Source organism: Bubalus kerabau, chromosome 9 (assembly GCF_029407905.1).
Source record: "Bubalus kerabau isolate K-KA32 ecotype Philippines breed swamp buffalo chromosome 9, PCC_UOA_SB_1v2, whole genome shotgun sequence".
Lineage (NCBI taxonomy): Eukaryota > Metazoa > Chordata > Mammalia > Artiodactyla > Bovidae > Bubalus > Bubalus kerabau.
The window spans coordinates 95,863,259-95,873,422 of NC_073632.1; the positions used below are offsets into that span (position 1 = coordinate 95,863,259).

The 10,164-nt window shown below is 43.2% G+C and overlaps 1 long non-coding RNA gene across 1 annotated transcript in view; it reads right to left on the reverse strand.

Annotated features, from left to right (window-relative positions):
• Positions 1-9,954, reverse strand: part of LOC129619473 (uncharacterized) — a 35,281-nt gene extending 25,327 nt beyond the window's left edge. Inside the window, exon 1 of the long non-coding RNA XR_008697891.1 lies at positions 9,465-9,954. This is a non-coding gene — a long non-coding RNA (uncharacterized LOC129619473). The remainder of the gene's footprint in view (positions 1-9,464) is intronic.
• Between the last annotated feature and the right edge of the window lie 210 nt (positions 9,955-10,164).

Below are 10,164 nucleotides of genomic sequence, written 5' to 3' on the forward strand. Positions count from 1 at the left end.
TAGATTAGAGTCCAAGAAAGGATATAATCAAGGGCTCAATTTGTGCAATCAGATAATACATGCTCTGGGAGGTTAGGAAGGAAGTGGAAGGGGTTGAGAAGACTAATGTGGGAAGGGAGTCCACAAAGCAAGGAAGAGGAGGGTAAGCAGCCTCCAAGCAGAGGTTTAAATAAAATGAAATGCAAGGAGAAGGCAGTCTAGGTGGGAACCCACAGAAGTGGGTCAAGGAGACCATGAGTGCAGCAGGTAGCAGGAGGGAAAAGTCACGTTGGAATCTCCCTGGGAGGTAAGGTTGTTGGGAAGGGTGGTTAGATTATTGCAAACCTTGCAAACCAGGCAAATGGGTTCTGATTTAATACAATAGACAATAGGCATCTCCCAGAGGCTCTGAAAGAGAAAGTCAGATGATAACTGCCATGCCATCATTCAGGAAAATTAATATCACCAACAAAATAGTATTAAAAGTGCACTTCTATATAAATTCCATTGTAGTGAGGATTTTAATAAAATTGTATAAATGGTTCATGTGGTGTTATAAATGAATGTAACTGTATAATTATACAGTCCTCTTCTACCCACCAGAAATTTCTAACAAGCATCATCCACAATACCTAGCAAATTTTTATAAACAATACAAAAATGCAAAAAAAAACAAAACAAAGGCCTAGCAAAATGCCAAAAAAAATTTCTGTCTGAATGGGCTAAATAATATTTTAAAATGTGTAAGAAAGTCTTTGGGGTTTTATGCAAAAGCTAGTTAGAGTTGTGGTGTCTGATAAGTTTTGATTTTATAAATCTACCCTCTGTTAGGCGCAACTTTACTTAACCTCCTTATGCTCCATATGTTGTAGGTTCTAATCTCTGAAGTGAGGATAATAGCAAGAACTAACTCATTGAATTTTTGAGATGACCTAATGAGTTAATGTATGTCAAACACAACACGGGGTTTGGTGTTGAAGAGTGAATAAATACTATATTAATATTATTCTCTATACTCTTTAAATAAATAAATGAAGGTCAATTAAATTTCCTATTCTCACAAGAAATCATTGAATCTCAGAACCTTTCAAACTCTTACTTTTACCCTAGTGCTTGTGCGAAGTTGTTTCAGTCTTTGACTCTTTGTGACCCCTTGGACTTCCACCAGGCTCTTCTGTCCATGGGATTCTCCAGGCAAGAATACTGGAGTGGGTTGCCATTCCCTTCTCCAGGGGATCTTCCTGACCTAGGGATCAAATTCACATCTCATAGGTTTCCTGCACTGGCAGGCGGGTTCTTTACCACTAGTGCCATCTGGGAAGCCTCCACCTTTCCCCTACTGATCGAGAAGATATTCTTTTTAAAATTTAATTCATTGAATTTTTGGCTGCACTGGGTCTTCATTGTTGCACATGGGCTTTCTCCAGTGGTGGTGGCGGGGCAGGGGACTACTCTTTGTGTGGTGTGTGACTTCTTATTTTAGAGCACAGGTTCTAGGAGCTGGGCTCAGTAGTTGGGGTTCACAGGCTCTAGGGCAGGCAGGCTTCAGTAGCTGTGGCCTATGGGCTTTAGGTTCTCTGTGGCCTGTAGGATCTTCCCAGACCAGGGATGGAACCCATGTCCCCTGTGTCAGCAGGCAGATTCTGATCCACTGTACCACCAGGGAGTCCAGATCTAGAAGATACTCTCCACATGGACTTCTAATTTAGAGCAAAACAAACTAAGGCACTGTTTATAAATACTTACCTAATAGTCCTCAATGATGAAAATGAAAGAGGAGAGTGGAAAAGCTGGCTTAAAACTCAGCATTCAAAAAGCTAAGATCATGTCATCCGGTTCCATCACTTCACGGCAAATAGATGGGAAAAAATGGAAACAGTGACAGACTTTATTTACTTGGGCTTCAAAGTCACAGCAGATAGTGACTGCAGCCGTGAAATTAAAAGATGCTTGCTCCTTGGAAGAAAAGCTATGACAAACCTAGACAGTGTATTAAAAAGCAGAGACATTATTTTGCCAACAAAAGTCTGTACAATGAAAGCTACATTTTTTCCAGTAGTCATGTATGGATGGACATGAGAATTGGTGCTTTTGAACTGAAGAATTGATGCTTTTGAACTGTGGTGTTGGAGAAGACTCTTGAGAGTCCCTTGGACAGCAAGGAGCTCAAACCAGTCCATCCTAAAGGAAATCAACCCTGAATATTCATTGGAAGGACTGATGCTGAAGCTGAAGCTCTAATATTTGGCCACCTGATGTGAAGGGCTGACTCATAGAAAAAAACCCTCATGCTGGGAAAGATTGAAGGAGGGAAGAGAAGGGGACAGCAGAGGATGAGATGGTTGGATGGCATCACTGACTTAATGGACGTGAGTTTGAGCAAACTCTGGGAGATGGTGATGGACAGGGAAGCCAGGAGTGTTGCAGTCCATGGAGTTGCAGAGTTGGATACTACTGAGCGACTGAATTGAACTGAACTGAATAGTCCTCAATAGGTCTCACTAACAGTGATGACATCAGGAAAACATTTTTAGGGAAAAATCTGAATTGAAAAAATATTTTTGCACCTCCAGTAACTACAGAGTTGAATCACTGATGAATCAAACCATGCCTGGGAAAGCAATGCGGAGATAAAAAGAAAGGGAACAAGAAAGAAAAGGAAAAAAAGAAACCAAAATCAGAAAATAAAAAAGATAAACTATTTTTTGCCTCATGAATATACTTGTAGGCAAACACACACTTAGAATGGCAATAATTTGTCAACAAGAACTGCCTGCTAAGTGCTGGTCATAGATGTTTCTCAGAAGTAGCCATCATTAGGAAATATTTTGAAAGTTTATTATCAGGCATTGACTAGACAAGGTGGCCTTGACATGACCAGTTTTCTCAGGGCCATATGTTCAGTGTATTAAACCACTGACCCGCTTCAACCCCTGCTGAGCTCCTAAGCGTCATCAGAGCATGAGGCTCCATGAAATCAGGACTCTCTGAATCGGGTTCATTAATGAGTGTTTACGGAAGAGAAGCACTGTAGAAGGAGCTTGGTGACCTTCAGAACCAATTAATGCTTGGGGCTATAATTGTCAAGGCTCCCATATGGGTCAACGATAGAAGACTTGAAGAGTTGTGAATTCATTTATGAACCCCTGAAACCCCTGAAAAGGTAGTGAGAATATAATACTAAGAGACCGACCAGCAAACTCTAAAAAAAACCTCAAGATAAGGAGCCTAGGACTTGGTTGGGCCGCAGGTCACCAAGGCATAGCCAAGCCACAACTAGGGATCATTGCTCACATTGAATGGCGAGGAGCCAAACTTCTTTCCTGACCCTGAAGAGAACCCTGCGTATCATAAAAGAGCTCTGTTTTCTTTGATTTCCCAGCCAGGATTATCCTTGTATTATAAAACAGAGTTACACAAGTTTGGGAGTTAGGTCGGTTAGTTTTATAGGTCAAGCTGGCTAGGCTATAATACCTAGTTATTCAATCAATCACCAATCTAAATGTTTCTCTGAAGGCATTCTGCAGATCTAGTTAACAGATACAAACTTTTAGTAGAGGCGAGTATCCTTTAGAATATGGTGGGTCTCGTGTAATCAGTTGAAGGCCTTAAGACCAAAACTGTTTTTCCAAGGAAGAAGAAATTTCACTTGTGGACAACATCATCAGCTCCAAAACAAAATCATGTAACCCTGACACGATTCATGGAGAGTTACACTCTGTCCATCTCAAACTACACTGAGTTGTAGCTACTCTGTAAATTTTTTTAAATTAAATAAATGACTATTAGATGAAATAATCTGTTTAACACATTGTAAAGAAAGTAGCATAGGTGTTATTAATATAAATTCCTTCCTCTTCTCCCTCTGAATTATTTCTCCCCCCCCCACCCCCACAAAAAAGATCTTAAAACTGTTTGGCTCATTTCAAATGGCCTCATGTAGAAACTGAGCCAATAGACACCCTGGATGTCTCTGATATTCTTTTGATTTGCTTGCTTTGCTTACTTGAGATCTTTCTTTGGTATACACTTGAGATGAATAAGTCAAGAAAATTCAAATGATGGACCCACACTCATGCATTTCCTTTCATAATTAAAAATAAACATCAGGCCTTCAGATGTTCTTAGAAATATATACATGAGCACCAAAGTCCAGCTACAGTATTTTGTTCAGTTGCTAAATTCTGTCTAACTCTTTGTGACCCCATGGACTGCAGCGTGCCAGGCTTCTTGTAAATATTCACTTAGCCCACCTTGCTGGTTTGAACACATTTCTTTTGGAAAATAGAGTTCTTGTTAAACACACTGTTTCAGCATAATAACGCAAAAGAAGTAGAGGTATTTTTAACCTGCCAGCTTTGCCAGTCTCTCCCTAATCCTCCCATGCTCTGTTGTGAGACCCAGCCGTGCCTTCAGGCCCATCCTACAAATTCTACCTAGTTTTTCTCCACACACATGTTCTGTTCTGGTTGGTTCTACCTCCTACCTCATGAACCAGACTTAGATCCCAGGGGGAAAGCGAGTGGCATGAAGTCCATCTATGGCCCCAAAACACCCATCTTGTGTGGCTTTTGCATCAAGCCCACACAGATACCAACCTTCGATATAATAGCAGCAGCCTGACCAGCTTCCTGCTGACTCATCGGCTTCCCACAGCTTTGAGTTTTCCATCTTTGCTGTCTACCTGTATTCTGATTTTTCATTTGCTTGGTCTACCCTTCTCCCCTGTATTCTAAGTGTCCTTCAAAACCGTGTGGTACTCCCCTGTTTTCCTTGTCCACCCTCTGTGTCTTTGGTGCCATTCAGGTCACTTTGATGGAAATGGCCACTTTGGCTTAGATCTGGAATTTTTTTTACTTCTTCTTGTCACAGATCATCCTTGGTTTTTAGCAATTCTGGCTTCCTTATAAAGATGGCCAGTCTTTACAAAGTTTGACATAAATAGCCACACAAATGCAAAAAGCTCCTTCAATTCTTTGAACTCACAAGACGAGTGCGAATAACTATAATTACAAACGTAAGATTATTATCATTGTTTTTCTAACAGCAGTAATGGGTTATGTGGGTCCATCTACCCATCTAGTCCAGTTCTTGGGTAAGCCAAGGTGCAAACTTGAGTTTGTAGCCAAAGAATTGAATTTTGAATCAAGTTGCTAAATGAGAAGCAAGTAAACCACAGAGTAGCTTTTCCTGTCTACTCAGTGACTCAACCGGAACAGAAGGATATGTTCAGATGCACCGCCCAAGTCCATCCCAGACTCGACGGCACTTTCTTTTGTTCAGTGTCAGGAATTTGCTCCAGTTTGTGAGCTGGTTGCTCACCTCCTTGACAGAATGCAGGATGATTCCCGTTTCCCTGTTGTTTCCTGAAGGGTAAACACTGACCTAAAATCCCCTTTGTCAATAAGTCTGGAAGGAACCCACCTTCACGTGAGCGCCTTTTCCGGTCCTGCTGCAGTTGTTTGTAGCCTTAAAGGCCGCGGCAGGATGTTTCTCTCCTAAATTCCCCAGGGCTCCTCATCCCTCCAGTGTCTTTGAACAACTAAACAGGAACGATGTAATGCTCTGGAGGTCTCCTAACCTACATTCATCAAAATAAAACGCCTCTCTGGGCCGGACCACATAGCTTTGTCTTAGTAAATGGAGAACTATGTAGCACATGTGTTAGTGTTGTTTAGTCACTAAGTTGTGTCCAACTCTTTGTGACCCCATGGACTATAGCCCGCCAGGCTCCTCTGTTCATGGGATTCTCCTGGCAAGAATACTAGAATGGATTGCCATCTCCTTCTCCAGGGGATTTTCCCAGGCCAGCGACTGAACCTGTATCTCCTTCATTGTCAGTGGCAGGCACTTCTTTACCACTGAGCCGTCTGGGAAGCCCACATGTGTGTATAGCTGCATGTATATTTATATGTGTTTGTATTCAGACATGTGTGTATATAATATATACATATATCCATATATGCCTATACGCATATATGTATATGAATGTATGTGTTTGGAGCTTTATCTACCACTACAGCCCTACACAAGCATTTCAACAAGACTATTCAGCTCATTGCTGAGGGCAACTTCACATTTTTTAACCTAACATTTTTTATTGTCTTTTGTTATTTTTTTGTTGCTAAGTCACGACTCTGACCCCGTGAACTGCAGCACGCCAGGCTTCCTTGTCCTTCACTCTCTCCCAGAGTTTGCTTGAACTCATGTGCATTGAGTCAATGATGCCATCCAACCATCTCATCCTCTGTCACCCTCTTCTCCTCTTGCCCTCAATCTTTCCCAGCATCAGGGTCTTTTCCAATGGGTCGACTCTTCGAATCAAGTGGCTGAAGTATTGGAGCTTCAGCTTCAGCATCAATGAATATTTAGGGTTGATTTCCTTTAGGACTGACTGATTTGATCTCCTTGCTGTCTAAGGGACTCTAAAGAGGCTTCTACTATGTACCAACTAACATGCCTGTGTCATATACATATACATATATATGCAACCTTTTGAATTTTCTAAATTTGAAACCATATCCTAAAGATCTCTTCATATTTGGAGTGTGTGGATAGGTATTCCCATTATTCTTTTCTGTAGTACCTAATATTCCATTATGTGGATCAACCATACTTTAATAACAAATCTTTTATTGCTTTCTACTTGTGTTATTTCCAGTCTTTTGCGATTGCAAACAATGTCAAAATAAATGATTTGTCTGTGTACATCTTTTATTATGTGTGCAGGTGTCTCTGTGGGACATATTATCAGAAGTGGAGTTTCTGTCAAAGGGTAAAGGTGCCTATAGTTCTGTTAGCTATGGCCAGATATCTCTGCATAGGGACAAAACCAACAACATGTGAGGGTCTGTTTCTCCTACAGTGTTACCAACAGTTTCGGATGTTTGCCATTTTGATGGATTAGAAATGGTATCTTGTTGTAGTTTCGATCTGTACTTCTCTTATTATAGATGTGAAATGGAGTTGAGCATCTTTTCTTGTTTACAGGAAGTTCATCTACATTTGTAATGAAGTTAAGCATCTTTTGATGTTTAAGGGAAGTTCATCTAAATTCATAACAGAATCCTTAGGTGATCCTTAGGCACATGGCTTTCTTAAAGCTTCTGGCCCAAGGCCAATAAACTTGAAGAAAAAAAAAAAAAATGGTGAAGTGGAGAAGCTGGAAGGGCCAAGGATCCCAACAGAAAGGTGAACAACCAAATGCCAGGTTTGCGTGGGAACCACAAGCAGCCGGACTGAGAGCCTTGTCAGTGCAAAGAACTGCAAGGAGGGCTTCCAGAGGGCGTCTTCAAGGAAACCCAAAGGCACCCACCATGAAGGAGCTCACATTGCATGCCTGCCAGGGGTGCCAATCCTCTCCCAGCTAAGGGCTGTGCTCTTTTCCCCCGGCCCTACACCTGGGATGCCCGGACCCAGGACAGAGAACTTAGTCCCAGCTCCTGGAATGCTACTGACCAACTCCCTCAGCTCTCAGCAGCCCAGAGGGCTGGACCCTGCAGACAGCCACCTGCTCAAGGCCACACCTGCTTCCTGAGGAGACCAGCATCCAATGGCTGATAGATGTGGGAGAACAAAACCCTGATCCCTGGCCTCAACTGGACACCTTGGAAGCGTGATCCCAGCTTCAAAATTCTGGGGTCAGCTAAGGCCCCATCAAGACAGCATCACAGCTCAGCTTTATCTTCTGCCTGCTCCTCCCTTCCTTTTCTCTTCCACCTCCCCCTCATCTCCTCTTCCCTTCCTCTTCTGAAGGTAATGATGGCATGGTTTTGTCCAGAGGCAGGTAGAGCAACTGGTCCAGGGTGAGTTGACTGGGTCCTATGGGGTTTGGCTCACACCCTAAATCAGGTCACTCAATATACCATTTACATAGTAGCTTCTGGGAACTCTTTCACTATTCATAAAAACTGTAAAATTGTGTTATATCTGCTCCTTTTTTCATGAAGTTCTCAAAAAGAAAAAGAAGGTGATTCAGCTCTGAGACAGAGGTAGTCAAAGGTCTAAGGCACTAGTTTAAGATGAAGCATAGCCCTGGGAACAGCACTGCCTGCCAAGATGACCACAGGTAAGATGTGGGGGTTTTATCTGAGAGAGGCCACCCCTCACTGGCCTTAACTCAGTTATTCATTAACCTAGTTTGCCAAGTGAGTTTAAACTGTCTCACTAATGGAACCGATGTGGGCCATGTGTTAGCCCTGAGCAAGTTTAAACTCTTACCTGGACCTTTTCTGAACTTTTGAAGACTGCCTAATCACATTTGGTGGGGGACATGATTTTTGAAAAAGTACTTTACATGTTGAGTTGATCTCATGCCACTACTGGCTAAGGAACGGAAACCTTGTCCTGTCTTTTCAGGGAGTGGAAGCTGAGGGACTGCTGGCTGCAGCCCCCTTCCCCCCCATTTCTCAGCAGGTCTTCCAGGCACTGGCCTGTTTGAGGGGCTTAGCCTAAGAAAACAGTGTACGTCCAGCTATGCTTCACCTCCAGGGTCAAACTAAAAACACAATTTGAAAGGAACCAGGAAAAGGAAAATATACTTTATCCACAAAACGTATTTTTAAACATCTTTTTCCTGTGCAGCTGTCAGGTCTGATTACTCCACTGAAGAACAAAAAGTTAAAACTTAATAATTAAAAATAGTTTCTTTTCTTTTTTTCATCTCACCTCAGGATTATAATATGTCAGGAATGGAAAGGATCTTATAGTAGTTCGTTTAGTCAAATTCTTATTGTATGTAGGTGAAGAAATGATACCAGAAAGGTGACCTGCTAGTTAGTGTATAACTCTGCTGATACAGAGTGCCCTGTTTTAATGGTCTCCTATGTGTATATTTATTGTTTTCTATGACTGATAATCTCACTTAAGAATTTACAGGTTCTCCAACTCCAGGACTCTTGCCTGGGAAATCCCATGGATGGAGGAGCCTGGTAGGCTGCAGTCCATGGGGTCGCTGAGGGTCGGACGCGACTGAGCGACTTCACTTTCACTTTTCACTTTCACGCACTGGAGAAGGAAATGGCAACCCACTCCAGTGTTCTTGCCTGGAGAATCCCAGGGACGGGGGAGCCTGGTGGGCTGCCATCTATGGGGTCGCACAGGCTCGGACACGACTGAAGTGACTTAGCAGCAGCCAATAGGTGGAATAGCTGTCCCTTCCAGATAACTAGAGTATTGGAAATATGAGGTGATTTGTTTCATATCTCACAGCCAGGTTTGCCACATTCCTGTTTAAAATGCTTCATTTGTTCTCCACACATGTTGAGACAAAGTGTTTCCTGGCCCCATCTCTCACTTGCCCCACCCCCTCACTGGCCCCACCCCTCACTGGCCCCACCCCTCACTGGCCCCACCCTCACTGGCCCCTCCCCTCACTGGCCCCTCCCCTCACTGACTCCACCCCTCACTGGCCTCCGCCCTCTCACTGGCTCCACCTCCGCATTGGCCCCACCCTCTCACTGGTGCAACCCTCTTATTAGCCCTACCTTCTCTCTGGTCTCTCACATCCTTCCAGGCTCTGTGTCAACTTTGGTGTGTTTTCATATCTGGTGCCTTTCTCCACTTGCCAGTGACTGCGATGGAGTCTCCTCCCACTCACAGATTGCTGGGGTGAACAGCAGGGACCCGCAAGGCAGGGGTTCAGCTTCAACTGAGACTGTGTTGGGTGAGCCTGTGGCCTCCTGGGACGTGGCTTACTCACCTGTGGAAAGGAAAGCTGGAACTAACCTCTAGGACTGTTACTAGGGGAAGAGGACACTCAAGGGACACAGGGACAGTCTCCTCCTCAACACTGGCCCTCTTCTAGGACTGCCTTCTAGACTTCTACCACTGGTTCTGGACCTGCCGCGTGGCCCAGCCAATGCAGCGCCCAAGGCCCCACCGCCTTCTTAGCTCATCTCCCAGACTCTTCTTCACTAGCTTTTTCTCATAACACATCAGCTGAAACTAAAATCAGTTTCCTCGGCAAAGACATTCTCATTAACAGTCCTTTCAAAGCAGACACCAAGAGATTGCTGGGTACTTTTTAAAGCTTAAGGATATTTCATGAAGGTTGTTTTCAATGCAGATATTTTATTTTCTTGAACAGGCATTGTGAATGAATGAATGAAAAACATAAATGTTTCCCTTGGAACTTAGTTGAAGTGTCACTCTCTCAGGGATTCATTCCCTGATATCCTTAAGTCT